Source organism: Homalodisca vitripennis, chromosome X (genome assembly GCF_021130785.1).
Source record: "Homalodisca vitripennis isolate AUS2020 chromosome X, UT_GWSS_2.1, whole genome shotgun sequence".
Taxonomy (NCBI): Eukaryota; Metazoa; Arthropoda; class Insecta; order Hemiptera; family Cicadellidae; genus Homalodisca; species Homalodisca vitripennis.
In genome coordinates this window covers 138,584,699-138,603,420 of record NC_060215.1, presented here as the reverse complement: position 1 = coordinate 138,603,420, position 18,722 = coordinate 138,584,699, and the positions used below count along the sequence as shown (strand labels likewise).

General features: G+C 33.4%; 1 non-coding gene across 1 annotated transcript; it reads left to right on the top strand.

Moving 5' to 3' along the window:
* Positions 1–3,287: 3,287 nt before the first annotated feature.
* On the top strand, positions 3,288–3,358 carry Trnav-uac. Its single transcript has one exon. It is a non-coding gene; the product is annotated as a tRNA-Val (tRNA).
* Positions 3,359–18,722: the final 15,364 nt, after the last annotated feature.

Genomic DNA, 18,722 nt, shown 5'->3' with positions numbered 1-18,722 from the left:
CTATAACCTATGTTATCGAAGTAACAAGTACATTCTGAAAGCACAACATGTGATTATTTCTTATATACTACTTGACTATTAAAATAAATTAAATACTATTTTATTTAATATTTATTTTATTTTCAGTTATATGGTTACTGTGAATGCTGCTACGTATCCTTTAATTCCAAAGTCAATATGTAGGTAGACAGCGACATTACACGACCTCTGGAAGTAAAATGTGAACAGGGGAACATGCACTTGACACGAGCTCCTCATGCAGCGGTAAAATGGGGTGATCGAAACCGGCGCGCCGGTTGCGATCACTCCAATTTGCATGAGGAGCTCGTTGCATGAGACGGGGAGCCACAGTAGCGCTCCTAGCGGCCAGCGGCTGAGTTACTTGTACAATAAACTAATTAAATCAAAACAAAAATGCATTTTAAATACAATAAAACTATGAATATTAGCGCAGCATGCATCAATATGACACAATAAAATATATTAACATGTATTTCTGTATCAATTTTTAATATATTATATAAGAAATTGCTGTAACTTTAAGCGATTAATCATTGTTCTCATTTTGAAAACATCGTGTGGCAAACTATATAATCTTGTTCACTCAATTTATGTAACACCTTTAACAAAACAAATTGAATTGTATTATTTGGAAGCTGTCTCCCTGTCATTCTTGTCTGAATGCAGAAGGCAGCTCCGCAATACCTCGATATACCTTCTAATTGGAGGTTGATATTACTAGTAAGAAGTAATTGCCCCGAAGTAAGAGTTCTAATATCTAAATGACTAATGTCATTTAATATCGCGGGAATATAAGGGGAAACAGTAGTTATAGTAGTCTCCATTTAGTTTCAAACATACAGTAGTACAATTATTAGTATATCCTAGTTATAACAAAACGTAAAGTTATAAATAATGAATCATTCATTTTTGTTTCATATTACTTTTAAGCTGGAATTCTTTAGTTGATTCTTAAGGAGATGTGGGCTGATCACATTTAAATTTATTAGCTTGTATAAGAAGACTAAGGTAGACATACTTAATTGTTATCAAGTGACAGCAGATATATATATATATATATATATATATATATATATATATATATATATATATATATATATATATATATAAAGGTCACTAAAAATAAGCTATTATGTTTATAGACTGCTGTAACTTTTATAACATTACTTGTAGAATTATAGTTATGAAGATGTTTATACTGCTATTGTTGCTTGGTAGGCGCACAGAATGTCTTTTTTTGGCTGTCTCAAGTTGAAATTAACAAAGTTTGTTTTTGACTGTTTATTGTAACGTGTTTTCGACAAAGAATTAAATGCTTGAATATATTTCCATGTAAGTTTCGATTTCCAAGTAATATTTGACTTTGATCTTAGACAGAGCGTCGTGTAGTCTGAGTATTGAACAAGATACTCGTATTTACTTACAGGTACGTCACTGTAAAATAGTTAATTGCTTCCAAGTTAGACAAATAATAACTATTAGTTTACTCACTAAGTCACTAATGAAACAACATATCACACATACCCGCACCGCGCCCGACACGTGAGTCGGCCGTGAGTTGGCAGTCATACGGTGAAAGAATTACAGCGCAGTTTCCACACGTCATGTCCGCACCGACACCAGACCGTCGTGGCCGCTCCGTTACCGATACGTGAAGTTTGAATTTTGACGGGTAAGGTGCGGTCTGGGAGCGGCATAGTCATGGATACAGAGACATTTATTTAAGAAGTGAGGAAGAGGTTTTTTATAGTAAACTAGTAATGCTTTCTTACTGTGCTAAAATTACCACAAAACACACAAGGTGACATTAAAACATGTTTTATTCACATAACTTATAAAATATGTTGTATATTTAGTGATATTAGAGCAATTTAAGTTATATATTTTTTTTTCATTTAAAAATAACAAGAGTTTATTTATTTTGCGCAAAACTATATTTAGTTTTGATGTATTGAAATTAGTTTTCAAAAATCTTTCCTGTATTTTGTAGGGCTTAGATTTAAACTATTACTATGGCTTTTCATATTTATTTTATTCTTCAAACTACAGTAATTCTTAAAATTAAACTATTTCATTTGCAGTCATAAGGTTTGACAGCATGAAAAAACATTATAGTCTAGTATATATTTTACAAATATTTACTATGTTTTACTAGTTGTAATAAAAATACTTACAAAATGACTAAGTAACTACTTTTTTACTTGCTGAGCATTTTTTTAAGTATCTTTCATTTTAAAATCCAAAAGAAATATACTCTAGTACAAACAGTGGGATTTTTGCGCTCGGATTGCGTACGGACATGTGTGGCCTCACGGTAACCGAGCCGGGCCCGCACCGACACTCTGCCGATTTACGCGTCCTTTACTGTAACGTGACTCGTGATCGGACTCACCGCTTTACTCTTGACATGACTGCTGTATTGACTCATCCACTGACACCTCTCCCCTTTCGAACAACTGGGATAGATTTCAGACTAGTTGCATGATTTATTATTAATATCCCAATATTGAAATACAAAAAAAAAAACTTCAAATGTTAAACAAACTAAATACGCTCTAGAATTCTGTAAAACCTTTTTTTATGATTATAAATTAGACATATATTCTTGTAAAATACAATAAATGTTACAAAACACATAATTAAAGTAAAATAAAATCAAGGAATTATTCTGAGTCCTATGCCTGTTTGTTCGTAGCTAAACACATAAGTAAACACCAGTCAGATACTGATCGTTGAGTGACGTGTGGTGTATATAATATGTTTAGCATCAGGATTTGAGTGTAAGAAATGTTTGGCAACTTTTTTTACTCTGATTCTGTAAGGATTCAAAGTCGAGGTTCTAGAATATTTATGTATCGGGGAAATGGGTTTATGTACAGTTGTCACTTAATTACTTTAGAGATAGAACAGTAAATTGAAACCTTAATATTAGTTAAGATTGAATGAGCAGCACACAAACATTTGAGTCATTGAGTAACATATTGTTAGTCGAGGGCATGGAGGTCCTCGAAATACAATTACAGTGAATTAATTTATACGATCGACATAGGATTTTATTTACATTGCGAGGTGCTAACTGAGGGCAACAGCGCCACTGTGTGCGAATGTAAGAACTAACCACTGTTGGCGCTAGCGTGAAGGAAATTATGAACATTATATTTGATATTGTAAGTAGAATAATTGATCGTGCGGTTTTTAAGACCAAATACCTGTCAATAATAATTTAAACACATATATGAAAGAAACGGCGAATCATAAAAAGTAAGGGCTCTGTGGTGTAATGGTAGCACATTCACCCTACAAGTGAAAGATCCGGGTTCGAGTCCCGGCGGAGCAAGAACTTTTTGTGATTCAATGTTTATTAAAATTAAATTAATATTTATATTATATACATACGTAAAGTTTAATGTTATTAAATTATATTTAAATAAAAATATAAGTACAGTACTTACTAAAATGAATATAACATATGTCACTATCTGAAAGTAGAACTCGTGCACTTATATTCTGTTAAAATTGCATCATTTATCTTCGCAGTTTTATTTTGAAAGTATCAGTTTGACTAAACAGATCCAAAAAGCTACTATTATCGTTGTTATTACCATAAAAAATAACGGTAGTTGTTTGGAAATAATTTGCTTTATATACTCTATTCATTGTGAAATTGTAGGCAGGTCTGTTTAATGTAACTAAAGCTTATATTGCAGGAAACCTACTCTAAGATATCAATCTGTAAGCTATTAAAGTTCATAGAAACATATTTATTAGTATAATGCCTATAACTTACAGAACCGTTAGTTTCTGCGGTTATAAGTGCGGCTGGCCTACAGTTTTCTGACTAAACAAATCAATTATAACTCTTTACTTAAAACTCATAGAAAATTTAAATATATTTAAGGATATTTATTTTTAAAATGCGAATACAAAAGAATTTTAGTGAATGGTGAAGAAACGAAAAAGAATTCGTTGTGTTCAGGGTGGAAGGAAAAATGCCTTGATCGAAAGACATGTTGATGAAATGTTTCACTTGTGACAGTGTTTAAAACAGCGTTTAAGCATCCACATATATATGCCGTTAAAGTCATATGGTTGTTTTGCCTTGAATCTCTGTATCTCACGAGACACCTCCTCTTCACTCACTGAAGACAGTGCTATGGAAGGGACCGGTCCCATCAATGACACTTGGTTGGAGCATTTGAAGGATTATTCCGATAACGCAACAGACGAAAAAAGGCGTTGAATTCGCCTATTACTCTTAATGGGTCTGTAATTAACTCGTTCTGTATTTTGAGTTTCGGAATTTTGGAGTGTTGATTCATTGGGCTGTGTCGTTAAATTTTTTCATGATGCTCCAAGCAGTTTTGGAAACATTTCCAGAATTTGTAAGTTTTATATTTCACGTGCTTTTATTATTGCTTTTCGATAATTGGTCTTGAAGTTTCTATAAAACGCCTAAAATAGTTCGTTCTCGGTTTGCACGTAGATGGAATTACAATTAAAACAGTACAATTTCAACGTACAATTTCAAATATTAGCGTCATTCAGGAAATCCTGAGTCGTCCACGACTTCGATTTTGTTTTTTTTTCGCTCTCTAAAGTTTTTAAACGGACAAGCTTCGTTAAAAAGAAAAAAATCGTGTAATGCATGGAATGCTTTATCAACACTATCAAAGTTATTTATAAACTCACATGACTGTATTTTATTAATTTATAACGACGATGATTTCCGAACTCAAGTCCCTTTTGATTTTGGAAGATGGAATTATAATTTTGGGCATCAATTATGGTCTCCTGAGTAAAGTGGTCAGATACGGCCACATCTAGTAAAGAGATTGTGGCGTTTGGAATGTTTGTTACGACATTGTCGATGGCTGTGCTCAATATGGTGGGTCACTCATGTTGCCGTGTTTACTGACCAGATCACACTGAAAGAATTATGAACCATTTAGCCACTGGGTTAATAGGTCAGTGTGGTCCAAAACATCGATGTTGAAATCGCTAATTATAATAAACTTGGACGACTTTAAACTAAGAGAATTTAGAATTTCAAACTTTTCATAAAATATTTTGCTGTATCCATTTGGAGAGCGATATAAACCAATTATGGTAATTTAGTTTTCGGAATTCAGGCTGAACTTTACTCTATCCTCTTCAAAATTGAAATCACCGCTGTGATCGATTGTGAAGGGAAGGAATTCAACACCGAAAATTAGCTACACCTTCCTCTTTAAAATGTGCTCGATTAAAAGACGTTTGCCAATTCATAGTTGTCAATCCAGAAATTCAGATCTGAAATGACAGAAACATCAGCATTCAACTCGCTTGCCATAAGTAGTCAGCCTTATTTGTGGTAGACTTGTTGTTAGTTGTTTTTGTTCTCCACCGAGAAATTTTTGTTCGAATTTGGTTTTTTTATTTTGACACTTTAGTTCTGCGTCTACCTTGTTTTTGCATTTTTTACGAACATACAGTTTTTTGTTCAGGAATGTCAGTGTTGTTAGCTGAAAGTTGGCCTTTAAGTACCACAGCGTAAGTGTCTAAGGCCAGGCTGTGGGGCTCAGTCGGAACTGTCGATGCAACATGCGATGAGACTGGCAATGACAGCGACGGTAGCGGCACGAGCTCCTCATGCAGTGGAAGAATGGGGCGATCAAGCCAGGCGGAAACAAAGAGTGGGGGCAGAGCCGAGCAGTACCGATAAATCCCGAAAATTCCTGACAAACCCTGTACATGCGTCTGATAGCGACCTCAGTTCGGAACGGTTCTGATTTCTATTATCTTACGAATTAATGAGTCGTTTTATATCCGAATTAATGAGTCGTTTTATATCCGAACATATCTGCAAAACATAGAAATTATATCGAATTAATTATATTAATATTGAACTTTCTTTATAACTCCAAAGACACTTTACAAAATGTGAGATGGTGCACAACGAATAAAATGTCATAATCTCATCATATTTTCCATATAGGCTTAAAACGACGGTAAATATATTTGTTGTGCTATTGGAATACATTCAAATTAATAGGGCAAAAGCAACATATTATAATGTGGAGTCCTTAATTGCTAATAAATAAATTAATAATTACGCTACAAAATCTGTAATAAGAGTTATGTAATAGCTGTAATAAACTAAGGGTATTAAAAAAGAAACTTGCGAGTAAATATTAAACCAAAAACGTAATTATAGAAATATGACAAAATCAATGACAACTACCTGACTTAAATACCTAACATAGCACGTGACATCATTAATAAATACAAAATTTTCCTAATTATATTATATTACTGTAACTGACAAATTCAGTTTAAGATCATATATGAGTATATGTTTGGTTTACAATTTTAAACACTTATATATATATATATATATATATATATATATATATATATATGTAAGAAATATTACACTCATATTACAGAAATATTTATGTAATACAGATGATGAAAATAATTTAGTCCTACCGATATCTAATGCTACGAATATACTGATTTATGATACAATTACAATTACACTGATTTATATAGTTTATTGAAGTAAACATTGTGAGTAAATATTCAACCAAAAACATAATTATAGAAATATGACACAATCAATGACAACTACCTGACTTAAATACCTAACATAACACGTGACATCATTAATAAATACAATATTTTAATAACCTCAAATTATTACGATCAAGTTTTAACCTATAGCAATAGCTCTCTGTCTGTTTGTTGGATATATTGAGAATGAAAAATAAGCTATAGACTTGAAATTGTGCATGCAACTTCGACCAAGCCTGATATGTGTCATGTGTCGTCTGGCGTACGCGATTATTATAATGCTGACCTGATCTATAGTACATGGCAATTATCGAATAATTTCTAACTAATAGTTAGCCTACAAATTATATTTATTTGATTAAGGCTCTTGGAAAATGCAATGAACCAAATATAATGTTACAAAACAATGTTATTGGTTTACATTTTAATACAAAGGATGCAATTAAAAAACGCAACTTAATTGTTGATTTTGTATTTTGGAGACCCTGAAGATCATTATTTAACTACTATGCTAAGAACACAAGTCTCGAATGTTTTGAAAAGTTTAAATGTTTTCAAGCATGAATGCTTACAATCACATTTGAGTGACTAAGAAAATTAAAAAGTACAATTAAATTGAAAATACACTTGTAAACAAACAAATTTCTAAATTTTGCTAGTAGGGTTCTTTTTAATCCTCCTGGATGTTTAATCCACCCTCAAATGTTTTCTAGCTACGCCACTGAATGTAACGAGGTTACTTTGTTACATTAGACTTCCTTACGTCTTTTTGGGTCTTTCGATACTCCGTTGTATTGGTTTATTTGTATGTAGACAAGATTAATTGCCTGTCATTAGTTACATTGTAAAATCAAGGTTTAATGAAATAAATTTAATTGCGATGCATCCTGCAGCATGGGTACAATATGATGTAATTACATAATAATTACTCTGTTAAGCAATAATTAATTATTATATGAAAGTTCAGATTTAATTAGTGCAAGCATGTACTTAATATATGTATACTTTAGCTGTATTTTTTTAATAAAGAAATGTACAAAGTATTGTATTAGTTAAAAAGCATATCGACTGCAGAATATATAGTAATTTTAACCACCTTTGAACCAAACACTAAGTGCCTACCGGCAGACGCCTTAACAGAAGTGGGAGATCCACCCCCACACACTCAAAGACACAACCTGCCTGCCTGCCTGCCATCAGTGCCATCTGTTGAGAGTTACTGAAACTACGGTAGAACGCTTTCTTTAACAATAAATGTTATGTAGAATCAGACTTCTAAACCACTTTACCCTACTCTTGAATACAGGCTGCAGGATCACTATCATAAAAGAAGACTTGGTTAAAACATACCAATTGAACAAATCCATTAATACTCATGGCTTTCTGACAGTTGTGATATGTTAAAATAATTTAAATGGACATTTAGTTTTTGGTAAACGATGGTTATTTTTACATATCATGGTCACAGATATCAAAACTGTATAATAGTTCCCCACAGCAGGAATGCCACAAGTTTTAATCATTGTGCACAATTATTTTAAATACCACTGATTTCTATGGTTTTTTACAGTTTATTCAACTCGCAACAATCAATTATTATTTATTCAATATACTAAAATATATAATTTATTTATGTGGACAGCGGAATTACGCAAAACACTACCGCACCTCTCGGCTCACTGCAGAACTAAAACAGAAGTCAGCGCACCTAGTAGCCGCAGTTATAACTAACTCGTATGTCCATCTGGCCAATACAGGAGTAACTGTTGTGATTTTAGAAATTCGTAACAAATATTTGTATACTTAACAAATCATGTAATTGGTATTGATGTCTTCATAATATTCTGAATTTATTGTTGCGCCAAGAAATATACACTTGTCTTTTTATATATTAATTTTAAGAGGTTAACATACAAATGTAACATTCGTAAACAAACCCTTAAGTTTGGCTAAACTATGTAAGATACAACATAGTATAAATTAGCTTATTTGAGCTAGTTTGTTAGCGAAAGAAAAAACTCATGTCATTTATCCACTCCTAATAACAAAAGTGTACCAATATTTACTGATAGATCAAGGGTCAAAAAAGGTATAAGTGTGCGTACTATTATTACGTATATATTGGACCTTAAATGTCACTGATATAAATAATATCTTCAGTGTTTTTTTACTTCAAAACTTAGATATCATGTTAGAATCAGGTATTCTAGCACGATAAGAACATAAGTAACATGAGTAAGAAAATGCTATGCTTATTTACCTACTTTCTAATCTAAATGTACACAGCAATTACATGTATCTGTATAATTTCTCAGGGTAAGAAAATAAATTAAAAATGGAACAATAATTGGATTTGATAGATTGCTAAAAATGTTAATCGAACATTAACTCAGGCCCCGATTAACACCTTTTGCGGCCTAGACCACACTTTTGTATTTCGCCCCTTTAAGCCAAACTGTACCGCACCCCGCAACACACCACCCACACACCACTCAAACCCACATTAAAAATAAAACCTTATATTTTTCTTTACTCTTCAAAACGCGTATTGCTGATGATATTTTTTTGCATTGAGAGAAACCAATAATTAGTAACAATTCTAGGCGATTAGGTTATTATTAACCCTCATAGTACCAATGTTTAGCTCTGTGACAGTACAGGGAGCATAGGGTTTACTATTATTGTCACTGAAAGCGTTACAAATATGCGAATAACGAATGTTATAATAACGATACCATTCACAGTAAAACACATATGATATTAGTTTTATATGCTATTTCTAAAAATATGTTACTTATCACAGTAAATAATATGTCACGTAATAGTTTCACTTTCATGTATCATATAACTGTGTTACATAGTGAAGTAAACTTAATTTAAGTATTAAATTAGGCTGTTTCTATTTTGATACATACCACCCAGCTGATGCGTTCGTCACTAAGTAAAGAGAAACATCCTTATTAATATTTCTAGATTGGGATAAAGTTCCTGTAGACCACATTTTAAGCCGTTTACGAAGAGAAAGTGGATTTTTAGTTTCTAAACCTCTCGTAAACAATAATCCTCAATTTGATCTCTTCAGTTAAGCTATCAATTACTCAGGTTGGCAATTCCATGAATTTTAGTTAAACACTTATTGTCTGGTATGTATTACGCTCTGATACACTTTGAGCATTAACAATCAACCTTCTTCATTCTCAGTCTTTAATTCATTTTAATCAGCCGCTTCCCCGCACCTAGGTGAAGGTGTCGGTTCAGCAGCCTTCAAATAATATTAAGTGAATTACTTGATTATCCTGTAACTTGGTGATGGTATGGGGAGGTACTTGTAGAAAACAATAATATCTTATGAAAACGAGAGGGTCTATACTTACGATTACAATATATAATCTGAATATCATTGTGCACAATTATTTTAAATACTACTGATTTCTATGGTTTTTTACAGTTTATTCAACTCGCAACAATCAATTATTATTTATTCAATATACTAAAATATATAATTTATTTATGTGGACAGCGGAACTACGCAAAACACTACCGCACCTCTCGGCTCACTGCAGAACTAAAACAGAAGTCAGCGCACCTAGTAGCCGCAGTTATAACTAACTCGTATGTCCACCTGGCGGACACAGGAGTGTCATTTTAGCGTTGTGATTTTAGAAATTCGTAACAAATATTTGTATACTTAACAAATCAAGTAATTGGTATTGCTGTCTTCATAATATTCTGAATTTATTGTTGCGCCAAGAAATATACACTTGTCTTTTTATATATTAATTTTAAGAGGTTAACATACAAAGGTAACATTCGTAAACAAACCCTTAAGTTTGGCTAAACTATGTAAGATACAACATAGTATAAATTAGCTTATTTGAGCTAGTTTGTTAGCGAAAGAAAAAACTCATGTCATTTATCCACTCCTAATAACAAAAGTGTACCAATATTTACTGATAGATCAAGGGTCAAAAAAGGTATAAGTGTGCGTACTATTATTACGTATATATTGGACCTTAAATGTCACTGATATAAATAATATCTTCAGTGTTTTTTTACTTCAAAACTTAGATATCATGTTAGAATCAGGTATTCTAGCACGATAAGAACATAAGTAACATGAGTAAGAAAATGCTATGCTTATTTACCTACTTTCTAATCTAAATGTACACAGCAATTACATGTATCTGTATAATTTCTCAGGGTAAGAAAATAAATTAAAAATGGAACAATAATTGGATTTGATAGATTGCTAAAAATGTTAATCGAACATTAACTCAGGCCCCGATTAACACCTTTTGCGGCCTAGACCACACTTTTGTATTTCGCCCCTTTAAGCCAAACTGTACCGCACCCCGCAACACACCACCCACACACCACTCAAACCCACATTAAAAATAAAACCTTATATTTTTCTTTACTCTTCAAAACGCGTATTGCTGATGATATTTTTTTGCATTGAGAGAAACCAATAATTAGTAACAATTCTAGGCGATTAGGTTATTATTAACCCTCACAGTACCAATGTTTAGCTCTGTGACAGTACAGGGAGCATAGGGTTTACTATTATTGGCACTGAAAGCGTTACAAATATGCGAATAACGAATGTTATAATAACGATACCATTCACAGTAAAACACATATGATATTAGTTTTATATGCTATTTCTAAAAATATGTTACTAATCACAGTAAATAATATGTCACGTAATAGTTTCACTTTCATGTATCATATAACTGTGTTACATAGTGAAGTAAACTTAATTTAAGTATTAAATTAGGCTGTTTCTATTTTGATACATACCACCCAGCTGATGCGTTCGTCACTAAGTAAAGAGAAACATCCTTATTAATATTTCTAGATTGGGATAAAGTTCCTGTAGACCACATTTTAAGCCGTTTACGAAGAGAAAGTGGATTTTTAGTTTCTAAACCTCTCGTAAACAATAATCCTCAATTTGATCTCTTCAGTTAAGCTATCAATTACTCAGGTTGGCAATTCCATGAATTTTAGTTAAACACTTATTGTCTGGTATGTATTACGCTCTGATACACTTTGAGCATTAACAATCAACCTTCTTCATTCTCAGTCTTTAATTCATTTTAATCAGCCGCTTCCCCGCACCTAGGTGAAGGTGTCGGTTCAGCAGCCTTCAAATAATATTAAGTGAATTACTTGATTATCCTGTAACTTGGTGATGGTATGGGGAGGTACTTGTAGAAAACAATAATATCTTATGAAAACGAGAGGGTCTATACTTACGATTACAATATATAATCTGAATATCATTGTGCACAATTATTTTAAATACTACTGATTTCTATGGTTTTTTACAGTTTATTCAACTCGCAACAATCAATTATTATTTATTCAATATACTAAAATATATAATTTATTTATGTGGACAGCGGAACTACGCAAAACACTACCGCACCTCTCGGCTCACTGCAGAACTAAAACAGAAGTCAGCGCACCTAGTAGCCGCAGTTATAACTAACTCGTATGTCCACCTGGCGGACACAGGAGTGTCATTTTAGCGTTGTGATTTTAGAAATTCGTAACAAATATTTGTATACTTAACAAATCAAGTAATTGGTATTGCTGTCTTCATAATATTCTGAATTTATTGTTGCGCCAAGAAATATACACTTGTCTTTTTATATATTAATTTTAAGAGGTTAACATACAAAGGTAACATTCGTAAACAAAACCTTAAGTTTGGCTAAACTCTGTAAGATACAACATAGTATAAAGTTTATTTTAGGATGTTAACTTCAAATCTAGTTTATTGTCGAAGGAAAAAACTCCTGTCATTTATCCACTACTAATAACAAAATTGTACAATAATATTTACTGATAGATCAAGGATAAAAAAAGGTATGTGTGCGTACTACATACCCGAGTTACACGTCTTTGCTAAATACAAGCTGAACAGCAGTATTTCAAACTACACTGTTGAACTAATTGCAATATTGAAATTCTTAGAATACTTAAATAACACCTACTTTCATAGCGCCAACAATTGTCATTTACTGTATAGTGACTCACTATAATAACACTTGATAATGCAAAAAGATATTTTCAAGAATTATATTAAGTTATACTTACTGTATTATACAAAATAGTGTACAAGGACAAAAATATTATACTTCATTGGATTCCGGAACAGCGTGGAATATCACACTACGAATATGTAGACAAATTGGCTAGGGAGCCATAACTGATGGCGTTGATTTACAAAATATCAGTTTAACTTTCGCAGACTTGTTACTTTAACTTCTTAAAGTTGACTTGTAAATATTAAGAAGCTAGATTAAATACTTTGACTGCTTATTAGTTTATTAAGGTATCTTGGGATATTATTGTTTTAAGTGAAACATGTCTTGGAGAATGGAGTGGGGATGGAGCTTGAGGGATATAAGTGGTACAAAACGTTGAGAAGTGCCAATCGGAATGATGGTGTATTAGTGTATGTGAAAGAGTGTGTTTCTGATGTGAGTGTGCAAGAGGCGAAGGTGGGCGGTGTGCATGGCCTATTGTACGACTTTACTTATAATAACAAACAATTCAACCTACTGGCGGTGTACAGAACTCATGATAACGATCTTGACGACTTTACTGCTGCGCTCAGTGAGCACTACTCCCACCTGACCAAAACTAAAACGTATATACTTATTGGTGACATGGACGCTAACATTTTGATACCTGACAACAACACCTGTGAGTGTGCGTTTATGTGAGGTATATACAATTCAACTAGAGAGGCAGGGACCAGTCAGACTTGTCTTGACCACATTTTTATTAAACACGATAATTTTGTCAGTTTACACACAGCGGTGATCTAGACTAGTATTACTGACCATTATTATACTTCCATGAGCATTAAGAAGCCAAGACATAACCACAAGACACCTTTATTGACAATAAGCTACTTACCAATTACTTAGAGAACTGCGACTAGATATGTGTAACAAATATCACTGACGTCAATGTTTGTTCAAACTTATTCTTCCAAATTTTAAACAGTTTTACTGAACAGTCGAAGAGAACACTTACACATGAGAAGCATAGATTTAAAAAATTAAACCGTGGATTACAGAAGATTTAGTAAGAGGCATTAGGAAAAAAGATAAAATAAGCAAACTCCTTAAAAACAGCCATTCAATCTAAATCTAAGAGAATACTACATACAACTGAGAATAGATTGAATTTGAAAAATAAAGTAGCAAAGTTTTACTATTACATATCAAAAAAGTATTAGTAGTAAGAATAATACGAAACTTTCCTCCATTTTATAATTTAAAGGTGATAAAACTATGACCTGGTGGCTGAAGAATTTAATCATTATTTTGCACAGGTAGGTTACAATTTAGCTCGTGATATTGCCTCAAGCTGTCCACCTGTCGTTGATGACAATGATCATACAATTAACACGGAATTCGTAATTGACACTCTCACCGAGACAGAACTTCACCGATACGGTACTAGCACGCGCGGTGGCTGAGCTCCGGGGTATGATTGTATATCTGCGTCACACTCTCACTGAGACAGAACTTCACCGATACGTTACTAGCACGCGCGGTGGCTCAGCTCCGGGGTATGATTGTATATCTGCGTCACACTCTCACCGAGACAGAACTTCACCGATACGTTACTAGCACGCGCGGTGGCTCAGCTCCGGGGTATGATTGTATATCTGCGTCACACTCTCACTGAGACAGAACTTCACCGATACGTTACTAGCACGCGCGGTGGCTCAGCTCCGGGGTATGATTGTATATCTGCGTCACACTCTCACCGAGACAGAACTTCACCGATACGTTACTAGCACGCGCGGTGGCTCAGCTCCGGGGTATGATTGTATATCTGCGTCACACTCTCACCGAGACAGAACTTCACCGATACGTTACTAGCACGCGCGGTGGCTCAGCTCCGGGGTATGATTGTATATCTGCGTCACACTCTCACCGAGACAGAACTTCACCGATACGTTACTAGCACGCGCGGTGGCTCAGCTCCGGGGTATGATTGTATATCTGCGTCACACTCTCACCGAGACAGAACTTCACCGATACGTTACTAGCACGCGCGGTGGCTCAGCTCCGGGGTATGATTGTATATCTGCGTCACACTCTCACCGAGACAGAACTTCACCGATACGTTACTAGCACGCGCGGTGGCTCAGCTCCGGGGTATGATTGTATATCTGCGTCACACTCTCACTGAGACAGAACTTCACCGATACGTTACTAGCACGCGCGGTGGCTCAGCTCCGGGGTATGATTGTATATCTGCGTCACACTCTCACCGAGACAGAACTTCACCGATACGTTACTAGCACGCGCGGTGGCTCAGCTCCGGGGTATGATTGTATATCTGCGTCACACTCTCACCGAGACAGAACTTCACCGATACGTTACTAGCACGCGCGGTGGCTCAGCTCCGGGGTATGATTGTATATCTGCGTCACACTCTCACCGAGACAGAACTTCACCGATACGTTACTAGCACGCGCGGTGGCTCAGCTCCGGGGTATGATTGTATATCTGCGTCACACTCTCACCGAGACAGAACTTCACCGATACGTTACTAGCACGCGCGGTGGCTCAGCTCCGGGGTATGATTGTATATCTGCGTTCCTCTCGATTGATCTATCAGTTCCATTGCATTCCGCTTGTTCACATCATATTGTTAATTTAGGTATGCGTGTGGTAAATTAAAAGTATTGGAAAAGGTACTTAAAGACCAATAAGTGTCTTATATAGAAGATTATAGATTAACTGATTGTCAATTCGGGTTAAGAAAATTTAAGAATATCGCTGATGTTTTTTTAACATCTCTAAGAATCTGGACGAACCAATGGCATCTAATAAAAAATGATTGTTGGCGTGTCTCGATTTAGCCAAAGCATTTGATTCAGTTGTTAGATACAAAATTTAAATGTAGTTGGAATAACAAATAATTAGTTTATTTGGTTCGATAACTATCTGGAAAATCGTAGACAAATAAGCACAACTAACGGAGTCAATAGTTCTCTGAGGGCAGTAAATTATGGAGTAATCCAGGGTAGCACTTTAGGACCTATTCTTTTTTTAATCCACATAATTAATATTTTAAAATTATAATTTATGGGAAGCTTTCACTTTTTGTAGATGATACTGCTTTATTTTTTGAGGGATCCAGTTGGGACGAAGTTTTCCGAAAAGCGCATAGTGATCTATTTCTAATTAAAAAATGGTTTGATCAACATTTGCTATTCTTAAATATTTCTAAGTCTAAATTCATGCCCATTGCCCTGAGAGATAGTAGTGAGACCCTTATTAATTTAATTAAACTACATATGTATGGTGATACCACTAGTCAGGTTTGTCAGTGTAGATCTCCAGAAAGGGTTGACAAGTATAAATATTTATGTGATATATTGGACAATAGAATGAATTTATCTGCACATGTTTTTTTATCTTAATGGTAGACGTACAAAACCCATTTATGCTGTAAGTAAAATGCAAGAATTTGTAACTTTAGAAGAAATAACAATAGAAACAATACAACCATATACAACCGTTTTTCGGATATGGTCAATCTCATTTGAAGGGGGGGAGGGGTCATAATGTTTGGCGCTAGTTACAGAAGTATTTTTAATCCACTATTTGTAACTTATAAAACAATACTTAAACCAGCACTGGAGAAACCGGCATTACGAACAATTAACGAAGAACAACGGTTAAATATTCATTACTTGATCTTAAACTAGCATACCGTACCATGTACACACGTTCCTTAGCCACTGTCATTGGTATACGGTTGTAAATATATTATTAACAATCATACAATTTAAATAAAAAGTTACAAATCCATCACTTCTCTTGGTTTGGTCTTAGTTTATCTGGAAATATTCTTAAAGTTAACATCATTTGTAAATTATGAATTATTATAATTATTAAGGTCATTAAAAATTATATATATATATATATATATATATATATATACATATTAATATTTATATTACAGGCCAAATCCTTATGTACAAACCACCTCCGATTCTAAATTTACAAACACAACTTAGAAACTTTCTTATTAACAGGGACTTCCCTGTTATTGTATATTATTGTTGTGCGTGCGTGCGTGCGTGTGCGTGTGTGTGTGTGTGTGTGTGTGTGTGTGTGTGTGTGTGTGTGTGTGTGTGTGGTGTGTGTGTGTGTGTGTGTGTGTGGTGTGTGTGTGTGTGTGTGTGTTTTATTGAATATAGTTATGTAATTAATTTTGTCCTATGTTATATGACTTTCCTATACGGTTTTGAATATACCTAAGTGCATTAAATATTCGATTTGCTAGAGACTAGACACACAGTAGAGCTGGTAATACAATCTTGTGTTTCGCAAAATAAGTATCTTCAGAAATCAAGTATGCCTGCTAAAATTGAAGAAACCCCTTTATATATATATATATATATATATATATATATATATATATATATATATATATATATATATATATATATATATAAAAGGGGTATATATATATAAAAGGGGTATATATATATAAAAGGGGTATATATATATATATAAATACTTTTTGCGATTCAATGTTTATTGAAATTAAATAAGGCAATAGCCATTTATACAATTTAATGTAAATAAAAGTCGTTTGACAGGTATTTGGTCTTCCGATCACATGTTAGTTTGGTTATTTAAACGCATATATGAGAATATGACAGATACGGCCAAATACAAAATTATTGAATCGGAAAAAGTAAGCGCTCTGTAGTGTAATGGTAGCACATTCACCCGGCAAGTGAGAGATCCGGGTTCGACTCCCGGCGGAGGGACTACTTTTTGTGATTCAATGTTTATTGAAATTAAATAAGGCTCTTGCCATTTATACAGTTTAATGTATATATATATATATATATATATATATATATATATACATACATATATATATCAGTAATAAATACGAGTAGTAATATAATTATCTATATTTTGTTTTTAAACTAGTATTAATAGAATTCATGTTTATACGACATTGTAAAGGCAAAACATAGGCCGACGTATCACGCAAGACAAACGTAAAAATAGTTATGAAATAGTTTAACGTAATATAAACATTAAATGGATAGTAAAAAGTATTTTGCTAGAAAAACGAGTTCAATATTAATGATTACTTGTCAAATAAAATAAGGAACTAACAAGTTACAATTATTTTACATTACACGATTATCGTATAGGTAGTTTGAATTGAATTTTGCAAATAGTATAGTTATCTGAAGAGATTTATAACATATATGTAAAAGGTAAAATAATAATTTTTGAGTTTAAATGTGGATAGTTTCATAATATCGGACTTTTATGTATAACATATAAAAGAAAATCTGATGTAGTTTCAAAAACAATCGCATTTTATTCAACACAATACTGCCTTGTACAGCATCTTCAAACTCTTCTAAAGGATTATTTTGATTCGTTTTGGTTATTCTTATTTGAAACTGGTTAATCAACAGTGTCTTAACCGTTTAAAATACCCTTAACCCATTGTTAGAGTCCCTACTAGTTTTATAAGTGTTTGTTTGAAAAAATAAATGTTATATATGAATTTTTAACAAAAAGCTTTTTATATACATTTTTGTTAACGCTAATTATTTTTCTTTATTTTTCATCCAATTACAAAAACCTAGAACAGATTAAGAAGGCAAGTCTACATTATTAGTGGTAAACTTACTTTTTTCAAACATCCCTGCGTTATAATCTTGTCCTTTCCTGTTTTGTATTTAAACACTTCTTTGCCATTCTTGAATCTTTTCCTGGACTGCTTTGCTTCCATTTCGCATGCTTTGTCAGCGTTTTTTAATTGGCCATGGTCAATTTTGCTTAGAGTTGATTGCAAACAGTTTTTTCCAACTTAAACTGCCAGATATTTCAACACTTAATTTATCCTTATGCTCTTCATTGAAACTGATGTCAGCCACACTTCAAAGTTCAATGCCAACAAAATTCACTTTTAGAACCCTGGACCACAATACGGAATTGAAACTTTCTTTGACACTTTGGGTACGACCATGTAACAGCATTCTTTTATAAGTTCTGGCTGAGTTAGATCTTTGCGTATTGGTTTTATAGTTTCATCTAGAGCATTTTGAGTTTATATAAGTGTTT